Source organism: Myotis yumanensis, unplaced genomic scaffold (assembly GCF_028538775.1).
Source record: "Myotis yumanensis isolate MYYU_CA2020_CCGP unplaced genomic scaffold, mMyoYum1.0.hap1 SCAF_23, whole genome shotgun sequence".
NCBI classification, from domain to species: domain Eukaryota; kingdom Metazoa; phylum Chordata; class Mammalia; order Chiroptera; family Vespertilionidae; genus Myotis; species Myotis yumanensis.
The window spans coordinates 5,664,661-5,690,769 of record NW_027223774.1 but is presented as its reverse complement, the minus strand read 5'-3'; the positions used below and the strand labels follow the sequence as shown (position 1 = coordinate 5,690,769).

Here is a 26,109-nt window from a genome sequence, read left to right as displayed (position 1 = left end):
AGAGGGGTAGGGAGAGATTGATAGAAACATCAGTGATGAGAATCATTGATCGGCTGTCTCTTGCACGCCCCCTGCTGGGGAATGAGGCCGCAACCCAGGCATGTGCCCTTGGCTGGAATCAACCAGGGACCCTTCAGTCCTCAGGCTCACGCTCTATCCATTGAGCTAAACCGGCTAAGGCAGTTCATCTGTTTTTTGTTTTTTGTTGTTTTTTTAAAAATATATTTTATTTATTTTTTTATAGAGAGGAAGGGAGAGGGATAGAGAGAAAAATTGATCAGCTGCCTCCTGCACGCCCCCCACTGGGGATGTGCCCGCAACCAAGGCACGTGCCCTTGACCAGCCAGAATCGAACCTGGGACCCTTCAGTCCTCAGGACGACGCTCCATCCACTGAGCCAAACCGGCTAGGGCAGTCCTTCTGTTTTTTTAACCTTCAGTCCATTAATTGACCAACTGGAGACTCAGGGACTAAACCAGCAATGACCAGCCTGTTTTGTCATGTATCCTCTGTGGCATTTGGTCTGCAAATTGGAAAATGTTCATCTATCCCTTTCAGCAAATGTTTGCCAACGCCTGCATCACCTCTTAGTAATGACACTCTCATTGATGTTTCTATCTCTCTCTCCCTCTCCCTTCCTTGCTGAAATCAATAAAAATATTTTTTTTAAAAAAAGAAATGTAGCTAATATTACAAGGGATAAATTTCCTATAACAAAACAAATGTTTAAAATATTTTGTTTAACTAGTACACTTCAATTTTAGCAGCAGTTGTGTAAAAAATGCAAAGAAAATTCTCTAACTATAAATTACAAGAAAAAGAATATGTCTATTGGCTCTTTTGTTTTCCTTAGGACATCATTTGTCTTAGAATTTGGCTTGCAAACTTTAAAATCAACTATTAAAATGTGACACTACTTTTTCCGGTTAATTCCTTCCGGTGTATTTAGAAAGAAAAAAAGTGCTTCACAGGGAGCAGGTACAATGGGTGATTTGAGGAAGTGGTCAACAAAATTTACCTTTATTAGCATTCAAAGCCAAGACTGCAATGAAATGTGGGTACCCTTAGGCAAGTTCCAAGTCCATGAATGCCTAATGAGGATGTTTCCCTTTGGCAAAGCCTAGCACAGCCCTCCTGCATATTCATCTTTGTGGGGGTGAGGGAGGAGGAAAGCAGTGGTGCCTGGGGTGCTGCTGTGGCTTTCTTCTTTTTTTTGTTTTTTTGTTAAATATTTATCGTTCAGATTACATTTGTTCCTCTTCCCCCCCCCACCCAACTCCCCTCCTCCCATTCCCGCCCCACCCTCCACCCTCACTCCCCACCCACTGTCCTCATCCATAGGTGCACGATTTTTGTCCAGTCTCTTCCCGCATCTCCCACTCCACTTCCCCCCCAAGCATAGTCAGTCCATTCCCTTTCTGTGTCCCTGATTCATTATAATCACCTGTTCATTCTGTACATCAGATTATTTATTCACTTGATTCTTAGATTCACTTGTTGATAGATGCATGTTTGTTGTTCACAATTTGTATCTTTACCTTTTTCTTCTTCCTCTTCTTAAAGGATACCTTTCAGCATTTCGTATAATACTGGTTTGGTGGTGATGAACTCCTTTAGCTTTTCCTTATCTGTGAAGCTCTTTATCTGACCTTCAATTCTGAATGATAGCTTTGCTGGATAAAGTCATCTTGGTTGTAGGTTCTTGGTATTCATCACTTTGAATATTTCTTGCCACTCCCTTCTGGCCTGCAAAGTTTCTGTTGAGAAATCAGCTGACAGTCGTATGGGTGCTCCCTTGTAGGTAATTGAGTCTCTTTCTCTTGCTGCTTTTAGGATTCTCTCTTTGTCTTTTGCTCTTGGCATTTTAATGATGATGTGTCTTGGTGTGGTCCTCTTTGGATTCCTTTTGTTTGGGGTTCTCTGTGCTTCTTGGACCTGTAAGTCCATTTCTTTCACCAGGTGGGGGAAGTTTTCTGTCATTATTTCTTCAAATAGGTTTTCAATATCTTGCTGTCTCTCATCTTCTGGTACCCCTATAATTCTGATGTTGGTGCGTTTGAAACTGTCCCAGAGGCTCCTTACACTATGTTCGTATTTTCGGATTCTTTTTTCATTTTGCTTTTCCGGTTGGGTGTTTTCTGCTTCGAATTTCAAATCTTCGACTTGATTCTTGCGCACCTCTGGTCTGCTGTTGGGTGTCTGTATAATATTCTTTATTTCTAGTTGGTTCTTTATCACAACATCGAGGGTCTCATTAGATTTCTTGAGGCTCTCATCAAGTTTATCGGCAGTTTCTAGCAAATTATTGAAAGCCCTCAAAAGTGCGTTTTTTAGCTCTGCATCCTTCATTTCTGTCATGTTTTTTTTGTCTCCGCATTTTTTATGCTTTCTTGGTGCACCCCCTTGTGGTCTTTGTGGGCAGTCTTGTTCTAGTTAAGCCTTAAGTGTTGTCGGCAATACTAGGGGTAAATTGGCCTCCAGACTAACTGAGAGTCAGCTGTGTCTGCAGTGGGAGAGTTCTGTGCTGGATCTCTAGGGCGGTGCTAATCCAGCCTTTGCCTGAGGCTATCTGGCAAATGCCTCTGTGCAGGGCTTGGGCGGGCGGGGTGGGCGGGGCGAGCAGTTATGGCTGCTCTCAGTTCCGTCCCCAGCGGTTCTGCAACCGCTGCAAACCTCGGAGAGAAAGCTGCCTTCCTGCTTCTCCATTTGAGTTTGGGTCCCTAGAGACTCTCCTGGATCTGGAGCTCAGAGTCTGAAACTCCCTCCCGATTGTTGTTTTCAATCGCGCCCTCTGCCGCCGGCCCGCTCCACGCGCACCTCCGCACCTTAGTATTTCACCTCCGCACTGCGCCTCCTCTGATTCTCGGTATGGATTTCTCTTTACTTCTAGTTGTAGAGTCTCTCCTCAGCCAGCCTTCCTGTGGTTCTGGGTGATGTCCGTTCCGTCTTTTAGTTGTATTTTTTTTTTTTTTTTATTTTTTTATTTTTTTTTATTTTATTTTTTTTTTTATTTAATAATTTTTATTTCTTAAAGTATTACAAAGAGTATTACATATGTCTCCTTTATTCCCCCCCTTGACATTCCCCCGGCCCCTACCCCCCCCCCCCCCCCGCCCCGTGTCTTGTGTCCATTGGTTAATCTTATATGCATGCATATAAGTCCTTCAGTTGGTCTCTTAATCCCGCCCCCCAACCCTCCCCAGGCTTCCCACTGTAGTTTAACATTCTGTTCAATGTTTCTCTGCTTCTGTATCTACCCCTGTTCATCAGTCCATACTGGTCCCCTTTATTTGTCCCAACCTCACTGGAGTCAACCTCACCGGGGTCGTCCCTACCACACCGGGGCCGTTTCGACCTGACCAGGGTCGTCCCTACCTCACGGGGGCCGTTTCAACCTGACCGGGGTTGTCCCTACCACACCGGGGCCGTTTCGACCTGACCAGGGTCGTCCCTACCTCACGGGGGCCGTTTCAACCTCACCGGGGTTGTCCCTACCACACCGGGGCTGTTTCAACCTGACCGGGGTTGTCCCTACCACACCGGGGCCGTTTCGACCTGACCAGGGTCGTCCCTACCTCACGGGGGCCGTTACAACCTCACCGGGGTCGTCCCTACCACACCGGGGCTGTTTCAACCTGACCGGGGTTGTCCCTACCACACCGGGGCTGTTTCAACCTGACCGGGGTTGTCCCTACCACACCGGGGCTGTTTCGACCTGACCGGGGTTGTCCCTACCTCACGGGGGCCGTTTCGACCTGACTGGGGTCGTCCCTACCTCACGGGGGCTGTTTCAACCTCACCGGGGTCGTCCCTACCACACTGGGGCCGTTTCAACCTGACTGGGGTTGTCCCTACCACGCCGGGGCCGTTTCGACCTGACCGGGGTCGTCCCTACCACACCGGGACTGTTTCAACCTCACTGGGGCCATCCCAACCTCACCGGGGCCATCCCAGCCTTACCGGGGAAACAGGAAGTTTGGCCCTCTGTCCCCTGCCGGCGGCTCCCCATTAGACAAAATCTCCAGGCGTTCCTGGTGGTTGAACATCCAGCACTCCTGCCCTCCACCAAGTGCACAGACTGCCTGTCTGCTGTCCCCCAGCGCCCCACAAGAGACTGGGACCAGTGGGCATGTTTGTGCGCTTGCTGGTACAGCAGTTCCACAGTGCCGGCAGAGTCAGGCCCAGCCCTGGCCGGCCCCGGACCCGACTCTGCCCCCCGATTGCGTCCCTCCCAGATGCAAGGAGCTGAAATCTGCAGCCTGCTGGGATGGGCTCTGTACTTGGTGCCTCTGCAGATCCTACTCAGTCTCAATGCGCTTCTTTCTATGCGAGGAGTTGAAATCTGCAGTTTGTTGGGTTGGGCTCTGTACTTGGTGTCACATCCTACTCAGTCTCAATGTTCTTTCTCTCCTTCCAGTTGTAGAGCTTCCACTGGGCCAACTTTCCCATGGTTCTGTATGCTAGGTGTTTGTCTGATATTTGGTAGTTTCGATGTTGTTGTGTGAGGTAGCACGCACAGGTCTCTTCCTTATGCCGCCATCCTGGTTCTCCTGGGTCTGCTTCTTGAGTGTGTCTCTCATGGCTGCAAGCAGTTGAAGTCTGCAATTTGTTGGGATAGGCTGCAAAAGCGCAGGTGGGTCTTTTTGTGCACCTGGCACAGCTTGGATGGGGATGTAAATTGATTAGGGCTGAGACTCAGGGAGTCGCCATGGCGGAGCAAATAGCACAGGCTGAGTCTCCGCGGCCCCTTGACTCTCTGCCAGGGCTTTGTGTCCCCCAGTGCCGGCGAGCAGCTGTGCAACAGAGTCTCCCTCGCTTTCTGATGGCTGCAAGGCCGTGTTGCCTCTCCCCGTTGGGTCTGGTGCTTCATGATCCCGCCTGAACCAGCTCAGTGGATTTGAGAGTTTGCAGAAGCAAAGGCGTTTCTACTTGTGAGTCTGGCACAGCCCAGATGGGAATGTAAATTGCGTAGGGCGGGGTCACAGGGAGTCGCCGGGGCCCCTTGCCTATCCAGGACTCCAGGACTTTGCGTCCCCCAGTGCCGGCGAGCAGCCGAGCGCCAGAGCCTCCCTCGCTTTCTGACCGCTGGAAGGCCGGGCCGTCTCTCGCCTTGGGGCCTGGGGCCTCAGAGACCCGCCCGAACCAGCTCAGTGGATTTGAGAGTTTGTAAAAGCACAGTCATTCCCTCTTGTGCCTCTGGCACAGCCCTGAGGGTAGGGCGGGGTCACAGGGAGTCGCCAGCGTGGAGGAAATAGCGATGGCGGCGTCTCCGCGCCCCTCGCCTCCCCGGGACACCAGGACTTCTTGTCCCTCGGTGCCGGCGAGCAGCCGCGTGTCAGAGCTTCCCTCGCTCTCCGACCACTGCAAGGCCGTGGCCGCCTCTCCCTGTGGGATCTGGGGCCTCCGAGACCCGCCCCGAGCAAGCCCAGAGGATTCGAGGGTTCGTAAAAAACCGAGAATCCATTTGCAGCCCGCGTGGCGTGTGACTGCGTACCTCTGGTTTTGGTGCCTCCGTAGCTCCCACTCAGTCTCACTGCGCTTCTTTCTTTTCCTCCAGTTGTAGATCTCCCACTGGGCCAACTTCCCCATGGTTCTGAGTGGCGGTTGTTTACTTCATAGTTGATAGTTTCAATGATGCTGTGAGAGAGCAGCACACACAGGTCCGCTCCCTACGCCGCCATCTTGGTTCCTCCTTTTAGTTGTATTTTTGAAGTGGTTGTTCGAGGCAGCAAACTCCGGCGTTAACCTATGCCGCCATCTTGGTTCTCCTGTGGGTTTCTTCTTGATTCCTCCTCCTGGAACCACCAAACTCAGGCCTAGCTTAGCGTAATCATTGTCCATGTACTTGAAGAGGGGCCAGTTGCAGACCTCTGACACTTGATCTTGGTCTTGCTGGTCATAGCCCTAAAGCAGCTGTTGAGCGCAGCACCGTCTTCACTCCCATTGAACCCTGGAATGCTGTAGCTCTCCCTGATGCATCTTTCTGCAGCCACATAGTCATTCATTTCTGTGAAGGTGAACTAAGACTTGAGCAATTGTTTTCTTATAGCAAGTTGGATAATTCTCTCAATTTTCTTTTTTTCTTTTTTAATGTATTTTTTTATTGACTTCAGAGAGGAAGGAAGAGGGAGAGAGAGGTAAAAACATCCATGATGAGAAAGAATCATGGATTGGCTGCCTCCTGCAAGTCCCCCACGGGGGATCGAGCCCACCACCTGAGCATGTGCCCCTGACTGGAATCGAACCTGGGACCCTTCAGTTCGCAGGCTGATGCTGTATCCACTCAGCCAAACCGGCAAGGGCTCAATTTTCTTATAAATATTTTTTTCTTTCTGAATAGAGAGTGCCGCCTCATCAAACCTGCGTCCTCGTACTAGCAGTCTGGACACTTTTCCTAGTTTTTCAACTGCCTGTCGTAAAGGTTCCTCATTTTCAAACACATTAGCAGTCTGTTGGTATAACTATACGTACAGCCTTTTCCGGGTTTACATTTCCTATTGTCAACGTAAAAAAACCATTGAAACCTGTAAAGAATTTTTGTGAGTTTATTTGAGCCAAACTCAACATATGCTGGGAAGCACAACCTCAACGAATTGAGATGGTGCTCCAGAGAATGGCAGGGTTACATCCATATTTATACATGAAATTCATTGGTGACAGATTTAAGGAGGTGGGATTAAGGGAAGCGGGGGAAACCTCTGTGATAGGATAAAAAGTAAAATGATGGACACATACTTAGGTGGGTGCAGGAACAATTAACATGATGATGAAAGGATTTGTGGTCTCTGTCCTGGGACCCAGCACACCTGGTTGTGCCCCAGGGGCTTCATAAAAAGGGGAGTCACAAGTTACCCAGACATCCCAAGGATGTGTTATCTTAGATGCAAAAAGACAGATAGGCTCAGTTACAGTAAAGGTTGGCCTTATTAGTGAAGATAATCGGCTTAGCATTCAAAGCCAAGACCACAATGAAATGTGGGTACCCTTAGGCAAGTTCCAAGTCCATGAATGCCTAATGAGGATGTTTCCCTTCGGCAAAGCCTAGCACAGCCCTCCTGCATATTCATCTTTGTGGGGGTGGGATTTGTGGTATCTGTCCTGGGACTGTAACTGCCCACCATAACTGCTTTTAGTTAAGGTTTAATTTCAGACTATCCTTTGTGGTTACTTTAGGTCTCCGAGTCTGCAAAACTGCCATGCAGGCCTTTTCTGAGCTTGTCAGGTCAGCATGCGGCCCCTTTTGTCCACACTATAAGCTTTCCAGCTCGCTCCAAGCCATGGCTGCTGTGTCGGGGGTGCCATTTTCCAGATACATCATGCTGGCTTTTTCAATTAGCTGGACAGCCTGTGGGAGTTGCTGCATCTCCTTCAGCATCATGCCAGCTGGCTCATAAGCTTTAGCAGCATGGAAAAGAGCCTTGTTACTCTCATGGGCCACAGCTCCTCTCAGGCAGGCATGTTTTGCTTGGTCAAACTGTTTGGCATTTTTAAAAGCAAGAGCTGCTTTTCTTTTCTTTTTTAAATATATATTTCATTGATTTTTTACAGAGAGGAAGCGAGAGGGATAGAGAGTTAGAAACATCGATGAGAGAGAAACATCGACCAGCTGCCTCCTGCACACTCCCTACTGGGGATGTGCCCGCAACCAAGGTACATGCCCTTGACCAGAATCGAACCTGGGACCTTTCTTTTTTTTTTTTTTTTTTTTTTAATATATTTTATTGATTTTTTACAGAGAGGAAGGGAGAGACATAGAGAGTTAGAAACATCGATGAGAGAGAAACATCGATCAGCTGCCTCCTGCACATCTCCCACTGGGGATGTGCCTGCAACCCAGGTACATGCCCTTGACCGGAATCGAACCTGGGACCTTTCAGTCCGCAGGCCGACGCTCTATCCACTGAGCCAAATCGGTTTCGGCGAACCTGGGACCTTTCAGTCCACAGGCCGATGCTCTATCCACTGAGCCAAACCAGTCAGGGCTAGAGCTGCTTTTCTTTATTCATCAGCAGCACTGTTATAATCTCGCTTCCACTTTAATAAACCAGTTTTCAGGTCTTTCTCAGCCCCTCGTTTATCTTCTGAGCCGCCATCTCCAGGGTCCCGCGGCTGACCAACATTAAGTGTCTTTATTGTGCCTTTTCCAGTAACCTCTACAGCTGACTCTCCGCCCCCAACATGTCTGGACTTTAGGTAAAGGTTTTTCAGGTGGTGATGTTTGCCATTTTGGCCAATACTCCATTTTCCTGAGTGCTTCCATGTATACAGGAGGTATTTTTGATTGTTTTCCTCTGTTAATCTGTTATATGAATTTAATTATTAGATCAGCCAAAGAACCTAGAAGAGAAGGAACAATTATTCTGCCCCTATAATGGCATTTCCCTCATCTTCTTTCACAATGCACCACTTAAATCCCACAGAATACAGGAATACCTCCACATTTAGAACCTAAGGTTTTTATTGACCTGAAGAGTGAATATTTATAGGAGACCAACTAAAGAAGCGGTTCTCAACCTGTGGGTCTCGACTCCTTTGGCGGTCGAACGACCCTTTCACAGGGGTCACCTAAGACCATCCTGCATATCAGATATTTACATTAGGATTCATAACAGTAGCAACATTACAGTTATGAAGTAGAAACGAAAATAATTTTATGGTTGGGGGTCACAACATGAGGAATTGTATTTAAAAGGCCAGAAGGGCCCTGACCGGTTTGGCTCAGTGGATAGAGAGTCGGCCTGCGGACTCAAGGGTCCCGGGTTCGAGTCTGGTCAAGGGCATGTACCTTGGTTGGGGGCACATACCCAGTGGGGAGTGTGCAGGAGGCAGCTGATCGATGGCTCTCTCTCGTCGATGTTTCTGACTCTCTATCCCTCTCCCTTCCTCTCTGTAAGAAATCAATAAAATATATATTTTTTAAAAAGGGCCAGAAGGTTGAGAACCACTGAACTAAAGGGACACCAGCGATACTGTGGGCATTTAGTAAGCAATGGATCCCAGACGAAATGTATCACTCATTGAATTTTCACCTTAACCCTAAGGTTCTGACTCATCAGAAGCAATAGAATCATTTGAAGCAGGAGGTAGTTGCACAGTTGGGTAACAGAAATTTAGAGCAAACCCAAACACACCAAGTCAGAGCCTCCCTGTGGCCAGCTCCTTTCAGAGAACAGAAGGAAATGCTCCAGCCTCAGGTGATTGGGTTTGTTTTGTCCTATTCCGTCTTCATGAATGGATTTCTAGAGGCCTATAAATATCACGATTTGTATTTCCTTTGTTTCAGATTGAACCCACTGGAATTAATAATTATTCAAAGTGTGTATACATATTTTGGGACACCCTGTATTGTATCTCAAATACACGAATGTGGTATTTCTAGGTAATAAGTACATTTAAGTTCACATTTATAGAAACTCCTAATTGGATAAACACATGGATAACTGAATGCTCAGTTATAAGATGCAATGTGGGGCAAAAGTAGCTTTGCATTTGTTAGTATGTGAAACAGTTGATAATTGTTTATGAATTATTGTATTATTTTCCATAGGAACAACTGTAACACTACTTTTCTCCACCATGTATTTTACTAGGCATGTGATTATTCAACTGTATACTAAATTAAAACCTCACTGGCTACGCCAAAACCGGTTTGGCTCAGTGGATGGAGCGTCGGCCTGCGGACTGAAAAGTCCCAGGTTCGATTCCGGTCAAGGGCATGTGCCTGGGTTGCGGGCACGTCCCCAGTGGGGGATGTGCAGGAGGCGGCTGATCGATGTTTCTCTCCCATAGATGTTTCTGACTATCTATCTCCCTTCCTCTCTGTGAAAAATCAATAAAATATATTTAAAAAAAAAAAACAAAAAAAAAAAACCTCACTGGCTATATAGGTGTAGACTATAAAGTGAAAATGGGCAGAAAAACTAACATTTCTCCTATGTCATCTAAAGAACATCACGCCGTTACACAGCATGGAGTTGGTACAGGAACCCCTGACAGTTCACGATGTGGCCGTGGACTTCACCTGGGAGGAGTGGCAGCTCCTGGACCCCGAGCAGAAGGACCTTTACACGGATGTGATGTTGGAGACGTATAGCCATCTGGTGTCAGTGGGTGAGGACAGCTCCCCCGTGTCAGTTAGATGGTCCTCAGTCAGTGGCCTTTCCATTCTCAGCTTCTGAAAGCTCTGGCATGTCTGGTTTTCTGAAGTGGTAGATGAATCTGTTTTCGCCCTGGCCCCAGAGAAGAATATTCTCCCTTCTCCTGAGAGAATACTTTTACTGTCTAAGTGTGAAAATGGTTTTGTCTTTATTATATTCTGTGGTCTTCACAGACCCCAAGTCCTATTCAGTGTGTCTAAGGCTTCCATCATTCCCCATGAACAGGTTATGAGGCCAGCAAACCTGACATACTTTCCAAGTTGGATCACGGAGAAGCACCATGGACAGTGGCAGGTGAAATCCACTGTGGGACCCGTTCAGGTGAGTGAGAACCAGCACAGGGGGGCTGTGGAAATCACATTTTAGTCACTCAGAGAAGGGGCTCAGAGGTGAAGGGATTTGAGGATAGGTGAGCAGTGCCTCAGTGTATGTCCTTCCCAGTGAGAGAGAGACCCCTTTCTGTGTGTAGGAGTTTAGAGAAAAATAGGTCCCTTTATCTCTTCTTGGATTTGATCCCTCTTTATCTGCACCTTGAGTTTTGGTTGTATGGTTCTTTTTTTTTTTTTAGAATTCTTTTTTTTAAGTATTTATTTATATATATATATATATATATATATATATATATATATATATATATATCTTATTGATTTTTCACAGAGAGGAAGGGAGAGAAATAGAGAGCCAGAAACATCGATGAGAGAGAAACATCAATCAGCTGCCTCCTGCACATCTCCCACTGGGGATATGCCCGCAACCCAGGTACACGCCCCTGACCGGAATCGAACCTGGGACCTTTCAGTCCGCAGGCCGACGCTCTATCCACTGAGCCAAACCGGTTTCGGCATTTTTTTTTTAGAATTCTGAAACCTTTCCTTTAGTCTTCTTTTCCTTCACCTCTTTTGCTATGAAAGTCCACTGTCCAAGGCCTCCATCCAAAGAGAAACTGTGCTCACTGTTTTCTGACCATTGCTCCTTTCTGCCCCTGGTGATACTGATTTCCTTTCCTAAGATTCACCCCATCTTGGATGCTCTGCCTCCAAAATTAATTGGTTCATTGTGCCTTTGCTTTTCTTTTTATCTTAGCTTCGTCTATTCTTCACCCTGAGGGTCTTCGAAGGTTCTGGTTTCCATTTTGTCATCTGAACCACTAACCCTTCAAAGTTTTCTTCATTCTAATTAGCTAAGCTTATTTTGCTCCCTGCACGAGTCTCCCAAATTGTGGAATCATTGTCCCTCCTAGAGAACCCCTGAAAGCTTAGGTTCTCCTTCACTCCTGTGCACCTGTCCTCCTGGCTGTCCGGCCACCACCTCAGTTATTCCTTACCCACAGCACTCTCTTCTTTAAAGGAGTCTGCTGTTCATGGTGTGTTTTAACTAGAACATTTAGTTTAACTTGCATACAGTTTTAGCCTAAACCAGACCATAACTGTTGCCTACTTCAAATTAATTCCTTTGTGTATTCTGATTTCTCTTAACTATTTGTCATAGATATTACCACTGTATTTACCTCCTGAAATGTTTCCTTTTTCTTTCCATCATATTCCGACAACATTAAGTCCCAGTTAACTGTTGCCTCTCACATGACATGAAATTCTTCAGTGATTTCTGTGATATAGTATATCTTGCTCATGCAGAGATTTACATCTTCTCTCCTAAACTCCACAGTATGGTCCATACTTGAGATTGCTTCCTTGATTTATCTTTTTAAAAGTACTTTTAAAAATTGGTTTTCTTTTTTTTAATTAATTTCAGAGAGAAAGGGAGAGAGAGGGAGAGATAGAAACATAAATGATGAAAGAGAGAATCATTGATTGGCTGCCTCCTGCATGCCACACACTGGGATGGAGCCCGCAACCCGGGCATATGACCTGACCAGGAATCAAACTGTGGCCTACTGGTTCCTAGGCCACCCCTCAACCACTGAGCCACACCAGCTGGGCTTATAAAGTACCTTTTTTTTTTTTAAAATAACATTTTTATTCATTTCAGAGAGGAAGGGAGAGGGGGAGAGAGATAGAAACATTCATGATGAGAGAGAATCATGGATCGGCTGCCTCCTGCACACCCCACATTGGGATTGGAGCCTGCAACCTGGGCATATGCCCTGACCGGGAATCGAACCCTGACCTCCTTGTTCATAGGTCGACGCTCAACCACTGAGCCATGCTGGCCGGGCTTATAAAGTACTTTTGATAGCCTGGTATATGCTGAAGGGTAATAGAAGTTAGAAAAGGCATACAAATACACCAAGAGCTCTCATTCTAAAAGGTGGAATCTTAAAATCAATAAAAATAAAAAAGTAAATTGTAGGTATATGGGGTGAAAAGTGCTGGAATGAAATTAAGTCAGCATAATGGCTAGCGTTACTTCCTTGGGAAACAGAACACTTCTCTGAGATGTAGTTTTAGAGTCAGAAGTGCTGCAAGTTCTCTTCTCTGTCATCATCTTTTCTTGCTTCGTGCCCACCCAGCACAATAATGAGTCCACAGTGAGTCCTGGCTTCTTCCAAAATGTAGCCTGATTTCCTTCACCTCTCTCCATTTCCGTTGCACCTTCCCACCCGTTTTCACAACCTGCAGGTGTTTCTTTTTCTTTTTTTTTTTTCAATTTTTTAAAATATATTTTATTGATTTTTTTACAGAGAGGAAGGGAGAGGGATAGAGAGTTAGAAACATCAATGAGAGAGAAGCATTGATCAGCTGCCTACCGCACATCCCCCACTGGGGATATGCCGGCAACCAAGGTACATGCCCTTGACTGGAATCAAACCTGGGACCCTTTAGTCCCTAGGCCGACGCTCTATCCACTGAGCCAAACCAGTCAGGGCTGCAGGTGTTTCTTGCATGTGTCTTTGCCCTTTAAGTGGCTTCACCAAACTGCAGTGTAAGCTCTGTGAACATCAGGACTGTGTTTGTGTGTCCCCAACCTAGGACCATGTTGGTATACAGTAGTCATCAGTGAGGAATGTGGAAGGAATCGCTCTCCAATTCGGATGAGGTGGCCCCCCCACCTGTGGTGTGATAGCCTGGTATATGCTGAAGGATAATAGAAGTGAGAAACCGTAAATTGTTTGTATTTCACAGTGTGCATATTTGGCAAGGCTAATATTCAGAAAGTAGACAAAGTGTTTATTCAGTTTTACTTTTTTTTTCATTACTTGTACTAATGAACAAGGAACATCAAACACGAAGTTTTAGTTACACTCAGTATAAAAGGCACCACACATCAAGGTATATTTTTCATTACCTTTCTTACAAATCAAGATGATGGGAAATTCCTTTTCTTTACTAGATATCTGGAAACTTGATGACCATCTGCCAGAGCACGTACAAAATGAAAGCATGGACAATAGCCTAGAACAATGTCACAAAAATAAGTTATTTGAAAATTGTGACTATGAAATCAAGGAGCCTGGTGAACTTCCTGAAGATGGGAAATCTTTTTCCCACGTTAACAGTAAACAGTTTCAGACTGAAATGAAATTCCTGGAAAACCAGAAACTCGTCAACACTAAGTCCCAACTCATTAATTATAAGAAACCTCATAAAAGAGAGAAGGCTCATGTATGCAGTGAATGTGGGAAAGCCTTCATAAGTCAGTCTTTGCTCAGTGATCACCAGAATCTTCATACAGGGGAGAAGCCTCATCAATGTAGTCTGTGTGGGAAAAGCTTCTCCAGAAGAGTCTCACTGAACAAACACCGGAGGTCGCATACAGGAGAGAAACCTCATCCATGTACAGAGTGTGGCAAAGGCTTTCTCACGAAGTCAGAGCTCAAGAAACATTACAGAATACATACAGGAGAGAAACCCTTTGTATGCAGTGACTGTGGGAAACGCTTTATCCAGAAGAGCAACCTCAAGGTACATGTACGAATTCATACAGGTGAGAAACCTTATATATGCAACGAATGTGGAAGAGGCTTCAGCCAGAAGATATCTCTCACGACACATCAGAGATTTCACACGGGAAAGAAACCCTTTTTGTGCAGTGAATGTGGAAAATCCTATTCCCAGAAGACAGATCTCATTAAACATGAAAGAATTCACACAGGAGAAAAACCCTTTGAATGTAGTAACTCTGGGAAAACCTTTATCAGGAAGCCACAGCTCACTGTACATCAGAGAATTCATACGGGGGAGAGACCCTCTGGTGGTAATGAATGTGGGAAAACTTTCAGAGCAAAATCAGTCCTCAATGAACATCAGAAAATTCATTCAGTCAAGGTGGAACATCCTCACTCAGAGAGTCCCAGCTCATCACAGCCCAGTGTCGTACTGCAGGAGAAAAACCTTGTTAATACGGTGACTCTGCAGGTGCCCATTGTGATCCCTCAGACAGTATTGAACATCAGTGGGCCTCTAGAAAACAGAAATGTAGTCATCGTGGGCCAGCCTGTGGCCAGTTGTGCAGCCTCAGGTGGATTTGCACAGGACAGAAACCTTATGAATACAGTGAGTGTGGTCTCACCTTCAGTGAGCAATTATGTTTTATTTTATGTCACAGGAAACCAATAAGATAAAATCCAGAGATATTCTGTGTGCAAAGATTTGATCAAAAATTTCCAGCTCGCCGAGGCCGGTTTGGCTCAGTGGATAAAGCGTCGGCCTGCGGACTGAGGGGTCCCAGGTTCGATTCCGGTCAAGGGCATGTACCTGGGTTGCGGGCACATCCCCAGTGGGAGATGTGCAGGAGGCAGCTGGTCGATGTTCCTCTCTCATCGATGTTTCTAACTCTCTATCTCTCCCTTCCTCTCTGTAGAAAATCAATAAAATATATTTAAAAAAAAAAATTTCCAGCTCAGCCCTACCCTGTTTGGCTCATTGGGTAGGGCATCAGCCAGCAGACTGAAGGGTCCTGGATTCAATTCCAGTCAAGGGCTTGATCTTCAGTAGGTGGTGTACAGGAGGCAGCCAATCAATGATTCTCTCTCATCATTGATGTTTCTATCTCTCCCTCTCCCTTCCTCTCTGAAATCAATAAAAGTAAATAGCCCTAGCTGGCTTGGCTCAGTGAGTAGAGTGTCAGCCTGCGGACTGAAGGGTTCCAGGTTCGATTCCAGCCAAGGGCACATGCCTGGGTTGTGGGCTCGATCCTCAGTGTGGGGCATGCAGAAGGCAGCCAATCAATGATTCTCTTTCATCATTGATGTTTCTCTCTCCCTTGCCCTTCTTCTCCAAAATGAATAAAGATATATATGTGACATTTCTATCTCAGCTCTGGCCCATGTGGTTCAGTTGGGCATCAGCTCATGCACCAAAAGGTTGCTGGTTCAATTCCTGGTCAGAGCACATGCCTGGGTTGTGGGCTCAATCCTTGGTAGAGGGTGTGCCGGAGGCAGTTCTGCTCTCACTTTGATGTCTCTCTTTCTCCTTCTTCCTTCCTCTCTCAAAATCAAAAGTATTTTTTACAAAATATAGCTGTAGTTCAGCCCTAACTGGTTTGGCTCAGTGGATACAGCGTTGGCCTGCGGACTGAAGGGTCCCAGGTTCGATTCCAGTCAAGGGCATGTACCTTGGTTTCGGGCACATCCCCAGTGGGGAGTGTGCAGGAGGCAGCTGATCATTGATGTTTCTGGCTCTTTACTTGTCTCCCTTCCTCTCTGTAAAAAATCAATAAAATATATATGTTTTTAAAAGATAAAAAAAAAAAATGTAGCTCAGATTATTTTTGAAAATTATATAAGGAGAGAAATTTTTTGAATAAATGCTGAGAAGGGGAAGTTGTGATATTCTCATCCTATTAAATATGTGCATTGACACAGAAGCATAATATGATGTTAAACCAAACACAGCAATTTGTCTACTGTGTTAATTAAATGAAAGAGAAAGTAGCTAAGTGGAGCCAATAAGTGCATTTTTTAAAAACATAAAAATACTTTGTATCTGGCCCTGGCTAGTGTGGCTCAATTGGTTGGATGTTGTCCAGTGCACCAGAAAGTTGCTGGTTCTTTTCCGAGTCAGGGCACATGCCTAGGTTGTGGGCTCCATCCCTCGTAGGGGGTGTGCAGGAGGCAGCCAACCAATGTTCTGCTCTCACATCGATATTTTTCTTTCTCCCTTCCTCTCTCTCTAATCAAAAATTTAAAAATTATCTCTGGAATGTTAATATGAATCAAAAAACAGAAAGGAGCTAATATGGATTGGTGGGATATTCGGCATGTATATATCAATTCAGTTTCCTTAGTCCAAGGTAAAGGGTTAATTGAAAACTGGGATGTTTGCTGAAACCGGTTTGGCTCAGTGGATAGAGCGTCGGCCTGCGGACTGAAGGGTCCCAGGTTCGATTCCGGTCAAGGGCATGTACCTGGGTTGCGGGCACATCCCCAGTAAGAGGTGTGCAGGAGGCAGCTGATCGATGTTTCTCTCTCATCGATGTTTCTAACTCTCTATCTCTCTCCCTTCCTCTCTGTAAAAAATCAATAAAATATATTAAAAAAAAGAAAAGAAAACTGGGATGTTTACCATAAACTCTTAGACATTTATATTATGCAGAAGGATTTATGAGACAACAGGTTCAGATTGAGTCAATTCATTCATTTGTATTAAGTTTTTGTCAAATACTTTGTACCTGGCTCTTCTCCAGGAGCTGAGGATACAGTGGTGATCACAACAAAATCCCATGGTTTCTGCAAGAGAGCACTGAGGTAGTTGGGTTATCTTTAAGTGGTATCTCTATACTCCAGCTAATCTAGTTAGAGAATGTAAATGTCTTTTTTAGGTGAAATGGACATGGAGCAATTGGTTCAAGGGGATGTGAAAATTTATTGTTGAAATTGCATATTATTATTAGGGATTGGGGAGTGATTCTTTAATGGCCTGCAGTTAAGTACCACAGAACACAAATAAGTTATTTTTAAGCCCATTACTTTTCTCCACAGGGATATAAAGTTCCTAATTTTAGTGGCTTTACTTAAAGTTTAATTGTTAAAATAATTGAACACCGGCCCTGACCGGTTTGGCTCAGTGGATAGAGCATTGACCTGTGGACTGAAGGGTCCCGGGTTCGATTCCGGTCAGGGGCATGTACCTTGGTTGTGGGCACATCCCCAGTGGGGGGTGTGCAAGAGGCAGCTGGTTGATGTTTCTCTCTCATTGATGTTTCTAACTCTCTATCCTTCTCCCTTCCTCTCTGTAAAAAAATCAATAAAATATATATTTTTTAAAAATAATTGAACACCAATGAATAAAAAATCATTTTCTATTTTACACTAGTCGTATTTCATATGCTCAGCAGTCATGTGAGGATTAGATATAGGACAATGAATTAAACTGAGACTCAGAGAAATTACTGTTATTTCCATTGTATTAGAAAATGATATCAGTGAGTAGTAGATTCTATGATTTTACATTTGCCAGCTACATAAAAACAAACAAACAGCCCTGGCCGGTTTGGCTCAGTGGATAGACCATCAGCCTGCAGACTCAAGGGTCCCAGGTTCGATTCCGGTCAAGGGCATGTACCTTCGTTGCAGGCACATCCCCAGTGGGGAGTGTGCAAGAGGCAGCTGATCGATGTTTCTCTCTCTCAATATCTCTATCTCTATCCCTCTCCCTTCCTCTCTGTAAAAAAATCAATAAAATATATATATATTTTAAAAACCAAACCAAAACAAACAAACCAAACCAAACCCCTTATTTCATATAGATTTGGAAAGTGAATGAATGAACTGGCTAATTTTTATAACTACTTCATAGAAAATAGTTCTAAAGAACAGAATTGTCACCCAAAACTTGTATAGGATCAGAGAGATTAACTGGTTATAAAGAAGGCAGAAAAGGAAGATGATTCCTAGAATAAGTAGAACAAAAAACAAAATGAGAACCTTAGTCTCTAAGAATGAGGAAGTGACATCTATTTGTAATGTTTTGGAGATGAATCTATAAATTTGGCCTGTCACCTGTGATAAGGATCACGACTTCTCTGGGACCTGCTGAATTGATACATGGGACTTTCGTCTCCCTCATTCCTTCCCACTGCCCTGGGTTCTTCACTTTCTCCTTTATTCAGAATTCTTTCTCTTGATCTCATGAGACTATTATGTTCCAGTTACATTGAGTCTTACGCATAGGAAAAGAAATGGAAATATGCCATGCTGTGGCTGTCTCAGAGTTCAAGACATTCTGATAATTTGCTTGTAGAAATAAAGTGCTATCACTGTGAAAAAGTACAGTTTTAGCCCTGGCTGGGTTGGCTCAGTGGATAGAGCATCAACCTTTGGACTGAAGGGTCCCAGGTTCGATTCTGGTCAAGCGCACATGCCCATGTTCTGGCTCAATCCCCAGTAGGGGGTGTGCAGGAGGCAGCCGATCCATGATTCTCATCATCTTTTGTTTCTATCTCTCTCCCTCTCCCTTCCTCTCTGAAATCAATAAAAATATATTTTAAGAAAATAAAAATATATTCTAGATTGTTGAATTTAAAGGGAAAAAAGTACAGTTTTACACAGCACAAGAACAGCCTTTAGAGAAATTTTAATCTGGATTAATGTCCCCATCACTACCCTCACAGTATAGCTAGTAATGGGGTAGATTCAGGGCATACAGTCTCCAGCAAAGAATCGGTCATGAAAGCTCCACCAACCAGGCTTACACTTCTGGTCCTGTGATTTCCAGATGTGGCCATGGCAAGGTCACATCAGCTCACACCTGGAACTGAACAGTCAGGACCCTGGGACCTGCTGCCAGGCTTCCCTGAACGCTGTTTCCTGTGCTGAGCTCACGTTTCAAAGCTTGACCACTCCTGGTGAAGGCAGCCTAGTGCACACCTAAGCCTGCTGTCACACCCAGATCCTTGTGTTTCCAATAAAATCCACTCTTCACCTTGAATAGTGCTTGGGAGTGGTTCCTGAAGTCACACTGCCTGATTTCAATCCTAAGATGTGTGCCTTTGAGCAAGTCACTTCACTCACCTACGTCTCAGTGGATCTCTAAAGTATTGTCTGCTTCAGGTTTGTTGTTAAAAGTGGATGTAGTTTAACCCAATTAGGTTTGGCTCAGTGGATAGAGCATTGGCCTGTGGATGAAGGGTTCTGGGGTTCCAGTCAAGGGCATGTACCTTGGTTACAGGCTCCTCCCCAGCTCAGGCCTTGGATGGGAACATGCAGGAGGCAACCAATCTATGTGCTTCTCTCACATCAATATTTCTCTGCCTTTCCCTCTCTCTAAAAATCAATGAAAAAATATCCTAGGGCGAAGATTTAAAAAAAAAAAAAAAAAGCCCTAGCTGGTTTGGCTCAGTTGGTAGAGTATTGGCCTGCGGACTGAAGGGTCCCAGGTTCGATTACGGCCAAGGGCACATGCCTAGGTTGTGGGCTCAATGCCCAGGGTGTGGGCTCGATCCCCAGTAGGGGGCGTGCAGGAGGCAGCTGATCAATGATTCTCCTCATTAATGTTTCTATCTCTCTCTCTCTGAAATCAATAAAAATATATTTTAAAAAATAAAATTAAAAAAGAAGTGAATGTAGTTTAAAAAGCAGTGTCTGTCAAGTAGGCAATTAATGAAAGTATCATTATTGGTTCTAGCCAGGGGGAATCCCTCCTTCCTCTCATATTCTGGATCATCCTCTTCAGTTTGCTTGTTTGCAGTGAAGCCTGTAGGCTGGATTTACACAGAGCCCTGCCCTCAACAGGTGTCTGATCAAGGCCATCCAGACTGGCCTCAGTCAACCCCACCCTCAGTCCACCCCATGCCCAACTCTCACCAGGACTTCAAGCCTCCCAGTGTTCTGTCCCCAGTCTGACTGCTGCCTCCAACATCTCAGCTCCACCAACTTCATTGTTTGTCCAAAGGTTCCCCAGGACATTAGCTCCCGGGCTGTTTTCTGCCCCAGGAGGGTGGCCGCCCCCATCATGCTCCTCAGGAATGGCACGTGGGCACTGCCATCTTCCTAGTTTGCCCAAAAGCCTGAATAGAATACAAACTGCTCCACGCTGGCCTCTGAAAACTTATGCGGCTCGGTGTTCTCAATCCACAGAGAGACTAAGAGGTGTCCAAAAGGTGATTTCAATTTCTTGCTGCCTGGCCAGTGTGGCTCAGTGGTTGAGCGTAGACCTATGAACCAGGAGGTCACCTTGGATGCCAGTCAAGAGCACATGCCCGGGTTGTGGGCTCGATCCCCAGTAGGAGCGTGCAGGAGGCAGCCGATCAGTGATTCTCATCATTGATGTTCCTATCTTTCCTTCTCTCATCCTCTCTGAAATCAACAAAATTATATTTTTAAAAAATTTCTGCTCTGGCCAGTTTGGCTCAGTGGATAGAGCGTCAGCCTGCAGACTGAGGGGTTGTGGGCCTTGGTTGTGGGCACATCCCCAGTGGGAGGTGTGCAAGAGGCAGCTGATTGATGTTTCTCTCTCATCGATGTTTCTAACTCTCTGTAAAAAAATCAATAAAATATATATATATTTTTAAATATATTTTATTGATTTCTTACAGAGAGGGAGAGAGATAGAGAGTTAGAAACATTGATGAGAAAGAAACATCGATCAGCTGCCTCCTGCACATCTACTGGGGATGTGCCCGAAACTCAGGTACATGCCCTTGACGGGAATCGAACCCGGGACCTTTCAGTCCGCAGGGCGACGCTGTATCCACTGAGCCAAACCGGTTTTGGCAAAATCTATATATTTTTTTAAAATTTCTTTGCTCCTCCTCCTCCTCCTCAGGTTGGCCACTTGGGTTTGGGTCCGGGAGGTGGGCGTGGTCACGTGACGTCATAGAGTCTCCCCACCACCACCGGGACCAGACCTGGAATGTCCAGAAGCGTCCCTAGCAATAGCCAGAGTTGGGGGGGGCCTCCGCATTAGCGCCAGGGGATGGTTGTTTTGGAAGTGACTTGAACTGTTGGTAGCTGCATGGAGTCTTGAGAAGCTCAGCATCAGGTGGGTCGGGGTCTGCGCGGGGCTGTGGACTGGGGGCCTGTGCGGCGAGAGAAGGGCCTTTGGGGGACATTGGGTTCGGCCACTGGGGAGTTGGCTTTAGTGGTCCTCCCCTTGGCGGTCAGTGTCCTTAAGCATATGAAGATGTTAACGACCCAGGGGGTCAACCGTCAGTGTGTGATACTGTGGGCCTCAGTGATTAAGAACTGGACTGGTAACCCTAGCCGCCTTGGCTCAGTGGATAGAGCCTCAGCCTGAGGACTGAAGGGTCCCAGGTTCGATTCTGGCCAAGGGCGCATGCCTGGGTTGCGGGCTCAATCCCCAGTAGGGGGCATGCAGGAGGCAGCCGACAATGATTCTCTCTCATCATTGATGTTTCTCTCTCTCCCCTCTCCCTTCCTCTCTGAAATCAATAAAGAAATATATTTTTAAAAAAGAGAAAAAGAACTGGACTGGTAGGTGTCAGTGAAGGTGGTGTCTCTTACAGAATCGCAATTTACTGGGGGCTCGGGTAGGGGGAAGCTTAAGGTGGGGTGGTTTTGGGGGTGTTAATGAACGGGAGTTCCTGGTTCAGACTTAAGGTTTAACTTGAAATCAGGTTTTTGTTTTCTGTTTTCTGGGGGAGGCCAATGTATGTCTGTGGAGACACCTGGGGCTGTAGGTGGGTTGCAGCTCAGTTTGCTGGAAACATGATACTTCATCCAGCTGATCCTAATCTAGTTCACTCTTTCCTCAAAGAACTAATTAAAACCTCTTTTGTCTTCTCATGTAAATACTCTAAAGTTACCTTCCTAACAAAGTAGTTAGATATGATCTAGTGTGTGTTATAAAATACTGTGTTTTGTTCTCTGCCTCGAACTTCCCCTCCACAGTTGTCTTGGGTATCTCCTTTCATGCTCATTTTACACAAGTAATGATTTTTATTACCCTGAGCTCTGATAAGTGAAAGCACTGGATGTGTGTCTTTTTAATTTTTTTTTAAAGATTAAAAAAAAAAAAGTTTTCAAGAGGGAGGAAGAGAGGGAGAGAGAACCATTGATGTGAGAGAGAAACATCGATGGGTTGCCTCCTGCAGGTGCCCCAACTGGGGATGGAACCGGAACCTGGGTGTGTGCTCTGACTGGGAATCAACTGATAGATCCTCCCTTCCTCTCAACTGGTGGGCGGAGTATGACCTAACCTGCAGCCCATAAATACCTGAGTACCTAACCAGGCACCTTACATGGACTATACATTGAATCACCAATCAACACCTGCCAAATACCCTAAGCCCTTGTTCCTATATGGACCATACATTAAGCCAGCAATCAGCGCACGCCGAGTACATTAAGCCCCCATTCCTTCCCATTCCGCCCCCCAAAAGACGTGCTCACCTCTGCACGTGCTGCTGTCCTCCCCTTGCCAGACAGCCCAGCAGGTCCTTCTCCTCTAATAAAGCCTGTAGTCTTGGTTTTCGGCCTCTGTCTGATCTTTCACGAACCTGTGACCCTGCAGGGTGCAGGGCAATGCTCCAACCATGAGCTATACCGGCCATGGCAGCATATATGTCTTTTTTAAAAAGTCTGTGCTTCCAATTCACCATAGCTAAGATCTGGAAACAGCCTAAGTGCCCATCAGTAGATGAATGGATTAGAAAACTGTGGTACATCTACACGATGGAATACTATGCTGCTGTTAAAAAGAAGGAACTCCTACCATTTGCAACATCATGGATGGAACTGGAGAGCATTATGCTAAGTGAAACAAGCCAGTCAATGAAGGAAAAATACCACATGATCTCACTCATTCATGGATAATAAAGACCATTACAAACTTTTGAACAATAATAGATACAGAGGCAGAGCTGCCTCAAACTGATTGTCAAACTGCAGTGGGAAGGCCAGAGAGAGTTGGGGGGCAGGAGGGAGGGGAGTAAGAGATCAACCGAAGGACTTGTATGCATGCATATAAGCATAACTAATGGACATAAGACACTGGGGGGTAAGGGAGGGTAGTGGTTTGTCAAGGGCGGGGGGGGGGGGAAAGGATACTTATGTAATACCCTTTGTAATACTTTAAGAGGAAAATAAAAAAAAAAAAAAAAAAAAGTCTGTGCTTCCTTCATATTTGAAATGATCTGTATAGCATAGATATCCTTCCATTTGATCACTTAATCTCTAATTAGAAACATATTTTATAGTATAAAATGATTGCAGATTTTCTTAATGTCTGCAATAGTGTCTCATTAGGCAGGTGAGCTACTGATAAGATGACTAGAGTCCATTCAATGTGTACATTAATTTGGATAGGCTTGGCTTATGTACTCAGGTATAGTTTTTTTTGCAACCCATTGTGATCCCTGCTCATCCAGATTCTCCCACCCACCTCCAGGATTTGTTGTGTCTCTTTTTCTGTATATCTCAGCCATTTCTGGTTATACTTATTCCTACAGATATTTCTATGCAATTATAAGTAGTGATATATATATATATTTTTTAATTTTTTTTTTCAGAGAGGAAGGGAGAGGGTGAGAGAGACAGAAATATCAATGATGAGAGAGAGCCAACGGCTGACTGCCTCCAGCATGCCCCGCACTGGGGACCCAGCCTGCAAACCAGGCACACGCCCCCAACCGGAATCGAACCATGGACCCCTCAGTCCACAGGCCAATGCTCTTTCCACTGAGCCAAACCAGCTAGGCAGTAGTGCCTTTTTTAAAAAAAATTCCTGGCTTCTAAATTTTATTTATTTATTTTAAAATATATTTTTATTGATTTCAGAGAGGAAGGGAGAGGGAGAGAGATATAAAAACATTAATGATGACAGAGAATCATCGATTGACTGCCTCCTGCATGCCCCATACTGGGGATTGAGCCCAAAACCCAGTCATGTGCCCTGACCAGAAATCAAACTGTGACCTCCTGGTTCACAGGTTGATGCTCAACCACTGAGCCCCGCCAGCTGGGCCCTGGCTTCTACATTTTGTAGTCTAATAGAGCAATTGCATTGCTCTTGGTATTACTGGCATTTTCTAGTTGAGCAGTCTTTTATCTGAAAATAATTTTGGCTGAAGAGTAAGTGGCATGAGCAAATCTTTCACTTTTGTAGTGCTCTCCCCCTTAGCTGCGTGCCTTGAACAGGCTTTCCAAGAGATGTTGTGAATTTAAGTAAGTTTTAACTACTGGCCAGTTTTTACCATCTCTGTTGGGGAAGCACAGTTTTAGCAATTATAAGACTAGTTCCACAAGCCATTTGATCCTTAAAATAACTGTTATACATTTATATACCTGATCTTCAAAGAGTTCATTTAATCAATCATCCTAAAAGTTTCCTGAAAAGCAAAGAAATGGTTCAAGGCTATTGCTCTGTAGGGGAAGAAAACTAATTTTCTCCCTACCCTTTTGGGTTCTGGTTGGAACATCCTTGTAATAAAAAACAGAAATACAGGAGAAAAAAACACACAAATGTATCTGAAAGTTTAGAGCATAAACCAGGATATGAATTTCTCTCCATATACTGGTTTAGCTGCTTCTCACTAGTTTTGTTATTTAAAATTTTCTGTATCAATCACTGTACTTGTTTTCTATGGATGGGTAACAAATTTCCACAAACTGGTTTAAAACTACACACATTTATTATCTCAGTTTCTATCAGTCAGAAGTTGAGACACAGTTTACCTGGGCCCTCTGCTCTCAGTCTTACAAGACTCATGGGTTTGATTCCAGTCAAGGGCATGTACCTCTGTTTCAGGCTCAATGCCTGGCCTTGATCAGGGTGCGTTTGGCAGGCAACCAATTGATGTGCCTCAGTGTTCCTCTCTCTCTGTCTCTTCCCTTCCCTTCCATTCTCTAAAAAATCAATGAAAAAAATATCCTGCAGTGAAAATAAATAAAGTAGGTCTAATCTTTGTTAACTATATCTCAAACTGGGGAAAAATGTATAATCTAATTTCATTTTAATTCCTCATAAGTATTTCCATATTATAAAATATTCATGTCCATCTATATCAGTGATTCTCAACTTTCCTAATGCCACAACCCTTTAATACAGTTCCTCATGTTGTGGTGACCCCCAATTTTATTGTTACAAATTGAACATAATTAAAGCATAGTGATTAATCACAAAAACAATATGTAATTATGTATGTGTTTTCCGATGGTCTTAGGCGACCCCTGTGAAAGGGTCGTTCGACCCCCAAAGGGGTTGTGACCCACAGGTTGAGCACCGCTGATCTATATGTAATTAATATGAAGTGGCTATAATAATATCATGCATGAGCTAGTAGAATGGTAACTAGAATCACATAAAAAAGGTATGCATTAGTCCTGGGTGGTTTGGCTCAGTGGATAGAGCGTTGCCCAGTGAACTGAAGGGTCCCAGGTTCGATTCTGGTCAAGGGTACATGCCTCTGTTGTGGGCTCCATCTCCCATAGGGGGCGTGCAGGAGGCAACTGGTCAGTGATTCTCATTGATGTTTCTATCTCTTCCTCCCTCTGAAATCAATAAAAATATATATTTTTAAAACACACACACACACACACACAAACAAACTGTAAAATAAAGGCGGAGGTCATATGACTTCTTTTTTTAATTGTATTGATTTTTTACAGAGAGGAATAGAGAGTTAGAAATATCGATGAGAAAGAAACATGGATCAGCTGCCTCCTGCACACTCCCCACTGGGGATGTGCCCGCAACCAAGGTACATGCCCTTGACCGGAATCAAACCTGGGACCCTTGAGTCCCAAGGCTGACGCTCTATCCACTGAGCCAAACCGGGTAGGGCCCATATGACTTTTTTGCCCGGCGCCCTCTGACCGATGTTTTCCTCGCTGCACCATTTCCCGCAAGAACCTCGGATCTCTGAAAAGACACTCCTTTTCCACAAGCGCAGAAGTGCCGGGAAAGGGGACAATTTCTGGAGCTTCTCACTTTCCTGCTCTCACGGGCTCCTGGTTGCGAACTTGCATCTTTGCCTTCTGTACGGCAACTCAGGTCCCGCCACATGGCGGCCTCCGTGGCGGCACCGCGAATCCCGGCGCAGACATATTGGGGCTGGAAGCCAGCAATGGGTCACCTGCAAAAGCCCGAGATCC

At 45.1% G+C, this 26,109-nt stretch overlaps 1 pseudogene; it reads right to left on the bottom strand.

Moving 5' to 3' along the window:
* Nucleotides 1-2,440: 2,440 nt before the first annotated feature.
* Nucleotides 2,441-8,093, bottom strand: LOC139000175 (gamma-soluble NSF attachment protein-like; annotated as a pseudogene).
* Between the last annotated feature and the right edge of the window lie 18,016 nt (nt 8,094-26,109).